The 13,235-nt window shown below is 45.8% G+C and overlaps 1 protein-coding gene across 13 annotated transcripts in view; it reads left to right on the forward strand.

Moving 5' to 3' along the window:
- Positions 1-10,021: 10,021 nt before the first annotated feature.
- Dym (dymeclin) overlaps positions 10,022-13,235 on the forward strand; it is a 297,388-nt gene continuing 294,174 nt past the window's right edge. For 8 of the 13 annotated variants that reach the window (XM_087592290.1, XM_087592294.1, XM_087592296.1 and 5 more), the window contains exon 1: positions 10,022-10,262. The gene's annotated coding sequence lies outside the window, so the exon portion shown is untranslated. 13 annotated transcript variants of the gene reach the window in all.

Here is a 13,235-nt window from a genome sequence, read left to right on the forward strand (position 1 = left end):
ATATATATAAATATATATTAATACAATAACATATTATAATATAATTATATATATAATATATATTATATATGTATTAAGGTTAACAAGTAAAATCTCAGAACCGTGATGCATGAAGACAGTGGGTGAGCGGATGTCAGCACCACAGTGAGTGACTTCCACAGCAGCGCCTTGCCTGATTTTGTCTAAAGCAGCTGGGGGATCTGATCTTGGGAAACGTCAATCCTGTCCCTGAAGCCTGTGACCCCAGCTGAGGCAAGAGGATTCCAAGTTCACACCTGGTTTCCACTGCAGAACGAGTTTGAATCTAACTTAGACACATTTCGTGTCAAAATTTAAGGATGCAGAAAGGGTTGGAGATGTAGCCCAGTGACAAACTGTTTGCTTAACCTGAAGCCCTGGGTCCAGCCCACGCCCTGTGCGTCTGTCAGTGTAGTAGAGGATGGTCTTGAACTTCTGCTCCTCCTGCCAGTACCTTCTAAGTGATCCGGTCACAGGTGTGTACTATCATACCTGTGCTTCTGCCCCCATCCCCACACCCCACACCCCACACCCCACACTCCACACCCCACACACTTTTGTTCTTTTGAAATAGGGTCTCATCACTTAGCGCTGATTGGCCTAGAATTCATGACACCAGTAGCCTCCCAACTGCTTCCATTAGAGGCATGAGCCACTATTCCTCGTTTAAAATAGATGTTTGTATCGAATGCACACATGATTGGTTTTATTACACAGCAGGGTTTTTTTGTTGGTTTCTCAGGGACGGGTGGGAAGATTGTGTTTTGAAGCAAGGTCTCTACATAGTTCTGGCCACCCTGGGGCTCAGTTCCATCAGCTGGCTTCTGACAACAGTGCCAACAGGGCTCAGGACACTTGCTGCTTCTGTTAAAGACCTAAGTTTGGTTCCCAGCACCCACATGGTGCCTCACAACCCTCAGGAAGTCCAGTTCCAGTGGATCTGATGCCCCCTTGAGAGCTCCTTTGGCACCAGAGATGTGTGTGGTGTGCATGCAAACATGTAGGCAAAACACTCCTATACCTATAGGTATATAAATCTGAAAAAAGGAAAACCAGCACCATCTATCATATCATGTGCCATCAATTTATCTTATTTATCATTGCTTATGACCACCTGTCATCTGTCTTTGCATCATCTAGATACTTAGCAATCATGTGGTATCCAGAGTATACTTGGCAACACTGTGGCTCTGAATTACATGGTTTCCACCTATCAGTGCCCATTCGCTGAACTGATTACAAATTCAATCTAGCTTTTAGTTCTGAAATATAAGGAGTTTAGGGGTGTTAGTCCATGCCTGTAATCTTAGCACTTGGGATCTTGTGGCAACAGCATACAGAGAGTCCAAAGTCATCCTGGGTTACAGAGTGGAATCCTGCTGCAAACAAAACTGAAGAAAAGGACTGGAGAGATGGCTCAGCGGTTAAGAGCACTGACTGCTCTTCCAGAGGCCCTGAGTTCAATTCCCAGTAACCACATGGTGGCTCACAACCATCTGTAATGGGATTCAATCCCTTCTTCTGGTGTGTCTGAAGACAGCGACAGTGTACTCACATACATTAAATAAATAAATAAATAAATAAATAAATAAATAAATAAAACAAAACTAAAGAAAAAGAGCCACTCAGCATGGTAATTTCATAGCATACACTTCATGAAGAGAATGGGCCCACAAATATTCATGGCATGTTTATCAGGAAAATGCTATTTAGAACCACAGTGAGAACCTACCAGGACAGTTAAAATTTAAGATCAAGTGTTGTGAGAGTATAGAGTTTCTTGTTTTTTTAACATGTGGAGGTTTTGCCTGCATGTATGTCTGCACCACTTGCATGCCTGGTGCCTGAGAAGGCCTGAAAAGGGCATCAGGTCCCCTGGAGCTGGAGTGACATACATTAGTGAGCCACCATGTGGGTGCTTGGAATTGAATCCCAGTACTCTGGTAGAGCATTCAGTGCTCTTAACTGCTCGCTGGTCCATCCCTGCAGACCTCCATAGTCCAGATTTATAAGGTACCAGTGGGTTTCAGTTGTGCCCAGATGGCCCTAATTGGCTGAACTTGAGCATGCAAATAGGACTGACTAATCAGGAAAGGTTGGTCAGGTCTGGTGGAGGAGTAGGGAGGAACAGAAGGCTGACCAAAAGTTGCTAGAGAGTCAAACTTGTTAAAATGTTTCTGTTCAGGCGGTGGCTGCAGACTGCTTGTGGTGTGGCTGCTTCCTTGGGTAGGTTCTTGTTTCTCTGCTGACTTCAGCTGCTGTAGAACCGTCACTGTATCGGTGCCCCATGTCCTGTTAATAGTAATCCCTTACTCCCTTCTCTGCAGAGCCTTCCTTTGTCTGGGTGCTTTGTGAGGTCCTCCCAGGGTTTCTGATCCAGGTGACCTTGGCCTAGCTCCTTTGGTGTTAACTGTCTGTCATAGGCTGGTGTCTGTCACCGTCCTGCTAATGATGTGGGGGTAGAAACAATTATAATGCAATGAGAAATGACCAGACGGTAACTCACCAAACTACAGGCATTTCTTTCTGTGACATTTTACTGGTTCTCGGAAAGACAGTTTCAGCAACCTTGTTGAACACCTCGTGACTCTGGGGTAAAGTGTCCTCCAGGAAGCCACAACTGACTGCACCACACACAAAAAGTACAAAAACCACAGGACATACAGGTATACCATTAGGCCAGCAGTCCATGCTGCTGGCTCCTGGGAAACTCGTTTCTGCCTAATGAGTCTTGCAGCATCATTAAATAATTAAATCCCGTAAAAAACGTGACTGGAGAGGTGCCTCAGCACTGAAGGGCACTGGCTACTCTTCCAGAGACCTAGGTTTAATTCCTAGCATCTGCGTGGTGGCTCGGAACCATCTGTAACTCCAGTTCCAGGGGATCCGGTGCCTTTTTCCAGTCTTCTCAGGCACCAGACATGCAAGCAGTGCACAGACATACATGCAGGCAAAATACCTATACACAAAATAGAAATAAAGTCAAACTTTAAAGTAAATCATGCTCAAGAGCTGGGAAGCTGGCTCTGCCCCTCCTCGGCTGCAGCACTCAGGAGAATGGGCCCTGCACCTTGCCTGGGCAACACAGTAGAGTTGGCCCTGTTTGCTGGGTTTATGGGGGAGCTGCCGCTGCCTCTGGCACTGGGGAAGCTAGCTGGGGGCAGTGCTGGAGATCTCACCCTGGTGGTGTGAGTGTGGAGAGCTGCAGGCTGACCAGCTAGGCTATCGCGCAGGCCCAGATCCAGGGCCCACTCCAATACCTACCCCATTGATGAACTTCTGGAGCACATGGAGGGGCCAGTCCTGCAGATCCAAAGTTGCAGGATCTCCACCACAGGGAGCAACAACAGGATGTCTATGACTTTCAGTGAGGATTTCTAGTGTAGCAGGGTTGATCATGTAGCAGAGGATTGATAGTGTAGCAGAAGTCAGAACCAGACCAATGGCTCACCGCAATGAACATTTGCAGGTAAAGAAGTGTGGACAAAAGGGTGTACCTGAGACACACTGTGACACACTGCAGCTTCTACAGTGACTTTTTTTTTTCTTTTGAAAGGTTCGGGGTTGGGGATTTAGCTCAGTGGTAGAGCACTTGCCTAGCAAGCGCAAGGCCCTGGGTTCGGTCCCCAGCTCCAAATAAAAGAAAAAAGAGAAAAGGTTCAAGGGTGGAAGTCAGGTATGAAGGTGTGGGATGAGTGAGATTGGGGTGGAAGATGTGAAATTCACAAAGAATCAAAAACAGTTAAGTAAAAAAAACAAGGGGTTGGGGATTTAGCTCAGTGGTAGAGCGCTTGCCTAGGAAGCGCAAGGCCCTGGGTTCGGTCCCCAGCTCTGGAAAAAAAAAAAGAACCAAAAAAAAACAAAAGCAAAAACAAAACAAAACAAAAAAAAAAAAAAAAAAAAAAAACATGATCCAGTGAATAGATTTTTACCTACTTTAGCTCAAAATCACAAATAACTAAATCTGATTTCAGTCCACACCACAAGCAGTTCTAGTTCTTCAAATCTTACTAGATAGTTTATTTGTATCCAGTGTTAGAGGTCCACTCTGTCATGTCTGGAAGGCATCTATCCTAAATACCGTCTCCCTGGGCTTTAAGGTCTAACAGGCAAGTTTTGGAGGGATACATACATGGAAACCATAACATGCCTATTCTGAAATATCCTCAGGACCATTATATGAGCCAATTCAGCCGGACATACTAAAGTCATGCCCAGCTTTTAATCATTGAGCTCATTTGTTTGTTTTGTTTTTGCAGGCTTCAGGATTGAATCCAGAGCACTGCACATTCACATAAGCAAGCTAGGGTTGTAGATGTGCCCCACCAGACGCAGATGCTGCCCCCTTTGAGCACTCCAAGTGTTCTCTAAGTTGTCAGAGTATTATGACATGGCAATAGGGAAGAAAAGGATAGCTGGGTGTTGCTTGCACAATAAAAATGTAGAACGCGCTTATTTATGAGCAAGCTATAGGGCTGCAAGGCACAAGAGGAGAAGCAAAAGCCTTTGCTTTTTGGTCTTGTGGTTAGTTTCCGTTTCTGTTGTTTGTTTTCTTTCGTTGAGTCGGGGTCTTAAGTAGCCTAACCTGGCTTTGTAGCTAGCTGAGAATTTCCACTTTGAACTCCCAATTCTTCCTCCAACTCCTAAATGCTGGCCTTACAACGTTTTTGCCACTAACCACAGTTGGCTTTGAACTCTCAATTCTGCTACCTCTGCCTCCAAAAGAAAGCATTTATTATGAAGATCAGTGGATATTACAAGAAAATTACTTCGATCATATCTAATCATAGACCATCAATGTATCTGAAGCAAATACTGACAGAACCAGAGAACAGATCAGTGTCCTGCCATTAGAGCTAGAGGCACTGGACCCCATCACCCAGGTGCTGGGGACACAGCTCAGTGCTGCAGCGTTTGCCCAGCATGTACTGAATTCGATCTTCAGTACCACAAACCAACAAAACCCATCCTTTACCACGGACAGAACAACCAGACAGGACATGGGAGACTTGAGCTACCTGAAAGGCTGCCATGGTATTCAGTATTGCTTTTGGAATAGCTTTGTGTGGGTTTGAATGAGTTCTGTTTTAATACCAGAGGGAATGTATCCTTATATCTGCAGATGCAAATTCCACTCTGAAGATGCTGGTGAATCTGCAAATTTCAACCAGTTAATTTTCAAAATGAATTTGTTCAAAAGCCATTCCTCTGAGGCTGGACCTAAGCTACGCCAGTCGTTCTTTTCCTTCCTGGTAATTGAGCACTTTGGTTGTGTGTGTGTGTGTGTGTGTGTGTGTGTGTGTGAAGCCTGCAGCTCCACTAGTCCTTGAGTGTCACAAGGTTAGGACTAAGTCTATTGTTTATTATCTCTGCCTATTTGGCTTGACTTAGAATGACCTGGAAGATTGAGAGATTGAGGCATGCCCTTGTGTGTGTCCGTTCAGGTGTTTCTGGAGAGGATTAACTGAGGATTTGGTGTGAATATGAGTGGCGCCATTCCAAAGGTCGAAGAGCACACAGTGTTTTCTCTTCCTTTCTCCTCTCTTTCTCTCTCTCTCTCTCTCTCTCTCTCTCTCTCTCTCTCTCTCTCCTTTTCTTTTTCTTTTCTATTTTTTTTTTTTTTTAGACAGAGTTTCTCTGTGTAGCCCTGGCTGTTCTGGAACTCACTCTGTAAATCAGTCTGGCCTCAGACTCAGAGATCTTTCTGCCTCTGCCTCCTGTGTACCGGGGATTAAAGGCACGAAACACCACCACCCAGCTGGACACATAGTTGGCATCCGCTTTCTTTGCATCCTGACTGGATAGGGAAAAAGGTAGGAGCCACCCTCTCCTGCTTTCCCCACCCCTCTTTTCCCTTTGAATCCCCCCCCCTCCTCTCTGTGATCTTTGTGTTTGAGTGTACGGTGTGTGAGCATGTGTTTGAGTGTACGGTGTGTGAGCATGTGTTTGAGTGTACGGTGTGTGAGCATGTGTTTGAGTGTACGGTGTGTGAGCATGTGTTTGTGTGTATGATTTCAGGTACGTGCATGGTGTGGTGTGCAGAGGTCAGAGGGCCACCTTGGATGACTTTGCCTTCCATCTTGTTTGAGGCAGGGTCTCTAGTTTGCTATTGTGTGTTCCCTGTTAGCTAGTGAAAGTGCTTCTGGGAATTCTGTATCTCCACCCCCACCTCCACCTCACCCGACAAGGACTGTGATTACAGACCAGTGCTGCTGCACGCAGCTTTATTGGAGTTCTGGGATTCCAGCCCAGGTCTTCACACACACTAGCACTTCATCACGGAGACGTCACCCCACCCCTAGTGTTTTGGTATTTTAAGATGTCATGTTCTGGTGTGTCTGAAGATGATAGACAGAGTACTTATAATAAATAAATAAATCTTAAAAAAAAAAAAGACCATGTAGGGGCTGGGGATTTAGCTCAGTGGTAGAGCGCTTGCCTAGGAAGCACAAGGCCCTGGGTTCAGTCCCCAGCTCCGAAAAAAAGAACCAAAAAAAAAAAAAAAAAAAGACCATGTAGCACAGGCTGGCCTTGAACTTGCTACATAGCCAAGGATGACCCTGAATTCTTTTTTCTTCTTCTTCTTTTTTTTTTAAGATTTATTTTATTTATATGAATACATTGTAGCTGTCTTCAGACACACCAGAAGAGGGCATCAGATCTCATTACAGATGGCTGTGAGCCACCATGTGGTTGCTGGGATTTGAACTCGACCTCTGAAGAGCAGTCAGTGCTCTTAACCACTGAGCCATCTCTCCAGCCCTCTTTGTTTTTTTTAAAAGACTTGTTTATTTATTCTGAATATAGTGTTCCGACTGCATGTATGCCTGTAGGTCAGAAGAAGGAACCAGATCCTATTGTAGATGGTCATGTGCCTCCATGTGGTTGCTGGGAATCGAACCGAGGACCCCTGGAAGAGCAGCCGACACTCTTAACCTCTGAGCCATCTCTCCAGCCCCCAATGGAGAATTCTTTTTTTTTTTTTTTAATTAACTTGAGTATTTCTTATATACATTTCGAGTGTTATTCCCTTTCCCGGTTTCCGGGCAAACATCCCCCTCCCCCCTCCCCTTCCTTATGGGTGTTCCCCTCCCCACCCTCCCCCCATTGCCGCCCTCCCCCCAACAATCTAGTTCACTGGGGATTCAGTCTTAGCAGGACCCAGGGCTTCCCCTTCCACTGGTGCTCTTACTAGGATATTCATTGCTACCTATGAGGTCAGAGTCCAGGGTCAGTCCATGTATAGTCTTTAGGTAGTGGCTTAGTCCCTGGAAGCTCTGGTTGCTTGGCATTGTTGTTCATATGGGGTCTCGAGCCCCTTCAAGCTCTTCTAGTTCTTTCTTTGATTCCTTCAACGGGGGTCCTATTCTCAGTTCAGCGGTTTGCTGCTGGCATTCGCCTCTGTGTTTGCTGTATTCTGGCTGTGTCTCTCGGGAGAGATCTACATCCGGCTCCTGTCTGCCTGCACTTCTTTGCTTCATCCATCTTGTCTAATTGGATGGCTGTATATGCATGGGCCACATGTGGGGCAGGCTCTGAATGGGTGTTCCTTCTGTGTCTGTTTTAATCTTTGCCTCTCTATTCCCTGCCAAGGGTATTCTTGTTCCCCTTTTAAAGAAGGAGTGAAGCATTCACATTTTGATCATCCGTCTTGAGTTTCATTTGCTCTAGGCATCTAGGGTAATTCAAGCATTTGGGCTAATAGCCACTTATCAATGAGTGCATACCATGTGTGTTTTTCTGTGATTGGGTTACCTCACTCAGGATGATATTTTCCAGTCCCAACCATTTGCCTACGAATTTCATAAAGTCATTGTTTTTGATAGCTGAGTAATATTCCATTGTGTAGATGTACCACATTTTCTGTATCCATTCCTCTGTTGAAGGGCATCTGGGTTCTTTCCAGCTTCTGGCTATTATAAATAAGGCTGCGATGAACATAGTGGAGCACGTGTCTTTTTTATATGTTGGGGCATCTTTTGGGTATATGCCCAAGAGAGGTATAGCTGGATCCTCAGGCAGTTCAATGTCCAAGTTTCTGAGGAACCTCCAGACTGATTTCCAGAATGGTTGTACCAGTCTGCAATCCCACCAACAATGGAGGAGTGTTCCTCTTTCTCCGCATCCTCGACAGCATCTGCTGTCCCCTGAGTTTTTGATCTTAGCCATTCTCACTGGTGTGAGGTGAAATCTCAGGGTTGTTTTGATTTGCATTTTCCTTATGACTAAAGATGTTGAACATTTCTTTAGGTGTTTCTCAGCCATTCGGCATTCCTCAGCTGTGAATTCTTTGTTTAGCTCTGAACCCCATTTTTTAATAGGGTTATTTGTCTTCCTGCGGTCTAACTTCTTGAGTTCTTTGTATATTTTGGATATAAGGCCTCTATCTGTTGTAGGATTGGTAAAGATCTTTTCCCAATCTGTTGGTTGCCGATTTGTCCTAACCACAGTGTCCTTTGCCTTACAGAAGCTTTGCAGTTTTATGAGATCCCATTTGTCGATTCTTGATCTTAGAGCATAAGCCATTGGTGTTTTGTTCAGGAAGTTTTTTCCAGTGCCCATGTGTTCCAGATGCTTCCCTAGTTTTTCTTCTATTAGTTTGAGTGTATCTGGTTTGATGTGGAGGTCCTTGATCCACTTGGACTTAAGCTTTGTACAGGGTGATAAGCATGGATCGATCTGCATTCTTCTACATGTTGACCTCCCAATGGAGAATTCTTGATCCCTCTGACACCACTTCCCAAATGTTAGGATTACAGGTGTGGATCAACATGTCTACCTTCACAAACACGTTTTCACATAAGCAGGCATCTGTACCATCCTGTGCAATGGCTGGCCCTTGTCAAGCGCCTTCCTATTTTTAACTAGCTCCCCAGGCGCCTTGTGTTTTAGTTTGCTTTGTTGTTCTGCTGCAAGCTCAGGGAATTTACTGGCAATTGATATTGGAAAGAGAAATGTCTAGGCTGGCAAAAAGGCTGAGTGGGAAACGGTGTTTGCTATCAGTCCCGGTGAACTGCGTCCATTACAGGATCCGTATGAGTAGGAGGAGGAAAGCCTCTTCTACTCTTCTACAAGTTGTCCTTCATTCTCTACACATGTGCTGCGGCATGCGCTACTCCCTCCAATACATGTAAAAGTAAAGTCTAGTATTTGTACAGCACTTTGCAGAGAACACCGGCACAGGGAGATTGTACAATAAAGCGATCGCTGTTTCATAGGGTTGTTTGGAAAAATAAACACAATATACAGCACATAGGAAATAGTCTATAACGCGAATGGTTATTGCCATAATGGCCGCTATTTGTAAGAATTTTAGCTGAGGAGTGGTAAATACTCAAGGGTATTAATTTGGTGACCTCAGGTCACTTGACTTCAAATTCCGTATTTCTCTCTAAGACAGTGTTTCATGTAGCCAGGCTACCTTCTGTATGTAGTAGAATGGCCTTTGCCATTTAAGTACTCATTATGGGCTCAAATTCCATAGTTTTTTTTTTTTTGTTTTTGTTTTTTTTTTTTTTTTTGTTTTGAGACAGGGTCTTGCTATGTGGCTGTGGCTGGCTTGCTATTCGTTATGCAGCCCATACTGATCTTGAACTCTGAACAATCCTCCTTTAGGCTCTCAGGTAAATCCCATACTTTTGACGCTATACAAAACTTTTGATGCTATTAGTGGGACTAATCCTGATTTTATTGCCGAAGAGTCTAGTAGATTTTTCTGTTAAAAATATTTTATTTTTTAATTCTACAAAGCCCACAGAAGATTTGCCATTGGTGTGATTATCCAGCGGGAATTAACAGGCAACTTAATCTCAATTAAGTTAACAGTACAGGCGCGCTCAGTCAGTCCCTGGAGCCTAGAGTTTTTGGTTTCTGCACTTTGCCACGTGGCTATGTGGTTGCCCAGGAGACGCTAGGAGGATGGAACGCCGGAAGGACTACATTTCCCAGAAGCACGCGCGCTCGGCGTGCCACGGGACCGCCCGCTGCTGGCGCGCGCTTAGCCGTTCGGTCCCCAGCCGCGTCCTCCGTCGCTTCCCTCTTCTCACTTCAGCTCTTGCGTCTCCGCACCGACAGCCGCTGGGGCCGCTGGGGCCGCCGGAGCGCGGTCGGAGCAGGAGCCGCTGAGCTACGGAACCATGGAGGCCTAAGCCAGCGTGCACACCCGGCCCCCTGTGCGCCCGCGCTCTCGCTCCCTTGCTGCCTGCTCGCCGCGGCTGGAAGCGGAGTCCGCGCCGCTGACACAGGTGGGCTTCCCCTGGTGCGGCACCGCCCCGCGGGGTGTGAGCCGGGGCGACCGGCCGCGCGCCGGAGGGCTGCGGTTCGGGAAGGTTGGGCCGCCCGGAGCGGTGCAGAGATCGGCGGGCCTCTTCTGCCCGCCCCCTCGGCGCCCGGGTGTGCAGAACCAAGTGAATTGGACCCTTGGCCATCCCGCCGGGACCTAGGGGTTGCCGGAATGGCTGGAGCTTCCGGACACTCCGGACAGCCGAGGTTGGCTGGACAAATGGGCGTGTGGTGGGCAGGTCCGTAGTGTGTTGCGTGTCTGACATACACGTTTTTATTGCGATTTCATTCTATACCGTAAAAGACATGCTTTGGAACTATCCCTAAAGTACAGCTCACTAGCTTTTAGTCTGTTCACATGATCGTGCCTCCTTACAGCAATCCCTCAACATTTTTATCTCCTCGAAAGAGGTCTGTACCCATTTGCAATCGCTCCTACTCCTTCCTTCACGCCCTGCAACCATTGGTCTATTTTTTGCCTCGGTGGATTTGCTTGAGTCATTGGGTGTTAGCTGAAGGATGAAAAGGGCCATACTGGGTGTGAGGGAAGGGGGGCGATAAAGCAGGTGGAAGAAAGTACTGGACAACAGTGAAGGGATGGCTGTAATAGGGCTAGCAAAGCCCTACCCTGACTGGGGATAGACGAAGTGGAATCCTTGGAGGTCTAGAGTGGAGGTTCTGGGCAGGAAGATGAGGAAATGGGAGTGGAGTTGATGGGGAGCATTGTAACCTTCCCAGAACCAGGTGCTTGTGCCTGAGTTGGGGGCTCAGTTTGTAGAACTAGGTGAATGGTTGCTGCAGAGGATGAAGCTCATGGGTTTCTAGAACGACTGTCCTGCTCTGGGGTTTTTATTTTAGATAATATTCTTGGCAACTCAGAGAAACTGGACAAGGGTGAATATCCCCATCTAGAAAATGGGGTACTTGGCTAACCTCCCAAAGTAGCTGTGAGTTCAAGACCAGCCTGGTCTGCAACGTAAATGGGGTACTTGGCTAAGCTCCCAAAGTAGCTGAGAGTTCAAGACCAGCCTGGTCTATGGCGTGAGTGAGTTTCAGTACAGCCAGAGCTACATAGAGAAACCTTGTCTTAATAATAAAACAAAACAAAACAAAAAGATCTGTGTCAGACTATGTATGTTAAGCAGTCTGTACTTGGTTTGGTAAGGTCTTACTGCTTTGTGGAAAGGTTTAGACAGGCTGGAGCAGTGGTTCTCAACTTTCCTAATGGTGCAACCCTTTTAATACAGTTTCTCATGTTGTAGAGACCACCCCCCGACCATAAAATTATTTTCATTGCTACTTCACTGTTACGAATCGCAATGTAAATATCTGTGTTGTTCGATGGTCTTAGGTGACCCTTGTGAAAGGGTCATTTGACCCTAAAGGGGTCCTGACCCACAGGTTGAGAACCACTGGAGGTATTAGTAGTAGAATTAGAATCCCTGCCTGATGCACAGGGCCCTGGGTTTGATCCTCAGTGTCACGAGGAAGAAAAAAACCAAACAAAACAGAAAACAAATATTGAACTAAGATAGTGTATTTTCACGTACCATTCCGAGCTCCAGCGATGCCAGTTTAGTTCTTTCTACCTTCCCACTCATGCCCATTCTCCCATAATCAGCTTTTCAGTAACACCTGTAGGAGGCTGGCGTCCATCCCTCTTCTTTTAATATCTGTACAATACCACTGGCAAACTTACAAGGCTAACTTCTCAGTGTCATCAATGCCTAGAAGGACTTTGTTTTTAAAAGTTGTCATCCTTTAAGGTTTTATTTATCTTTGTGGAAGAATAGAGTGCACGACAAGGGAGTGCTGGGCTGGGCAGGAACTGGGTACTGCTTTCCTTAAAATCTGTTTGATAGAAGGGGACTGAGCAGTACAAATGCACCCGTGTCTCACTCGATGAAGTAGAGTTTCCTCCCACATTGGAACATGGAATTTGGGGTAACCTGAATCTGTGTTCCCAGGTCCTGGTCACTCAGAATGGCTCCAGAATAAGGTATCAAATTTTATTTCCTTGAAAAACAAGCATGCAGTGTCTGCAGGGTCCCAGGAGCTCCTGCTGTCCTTCAGTTCCACTTTTACAGAAGAGTATGGCTCATTCTGTGCGAAACAACACAAGATCGCCACAATTGACCGTCTTTTGTTGTTCTTGTTTCCTCCTCCTTTTCTTCCTCCTCCTTCTTTTCTTCCTCCTCCTCCTTTTTGGATTTTTGAGACAGGGTTTCTCTTTGTAGCCCTGGCTGTCTAGGAACTCACTCTGCAGACCAACTTGGCCTCAAACTCAGAGATCCTTCTGCCTCTGCCTACGGAGTGCTGGGGTTAAAGGCATCTCCTGCTCCTAAGAATCCATGTGATTGGGTCAGTTCCATACAGGTTATCCAGGTAAATCTCATATAGTGTTGCTTGTTTTAAAAAATAGCAATAATAATATTAATAATAATAATAATAATAATAATAATATTGCTATTGATTTTTACTTGGGTGCTGGGGATCTGAGGTCAGTTCCTCTTTGTGTGGCAAATACTTTTCCTGGCGGAGCATCTCCCCAGCCCCCACTTTCTTTGTCCTTAATTCAGTCACATCTTTGAAGTCTCTCCACTTCCCTTGAACTTCCCTAAAACCTTTTATGCCACAGCCTCCAAAGTAGGGGCTCAAGCCACCGTGCCTAGCTTTTATGGCAGCAACATAAACTTGAGTTACACAGATGAAATGTGCTCCCTCTTGGAGCCTGTTATTCTGCCTATCACAAACATGCTTTGGAATATTTTGCTCTGCTACAGATGTAACGAGAGCTCAGTATTTAAGTCAAGGATGCAGCTGATGGGCTAGTCAGAGAATGCTGGCCTTTGACCTTTCAGAGACTGTAAACAAACACTGAGAAGTACCTGTGGCACTTGCTGTGGTAAATGAGCTCTTTAAGTGAGTAAACATAG

This window comes from Rattus norvegicus, chromosome 18 (assembly GCF_021556685.1).
Source record: "Rattus norvegicus strain SHRSP/BbbUtx chromosome 18, alternate assembly SHRSP_T2T, whole genome shotgun sequence".
NCBI lineage: Eukaryota > Metazoa > Chordata > Mammalia > Rodentia > Muridae > Rattus > Rattus norvegicus.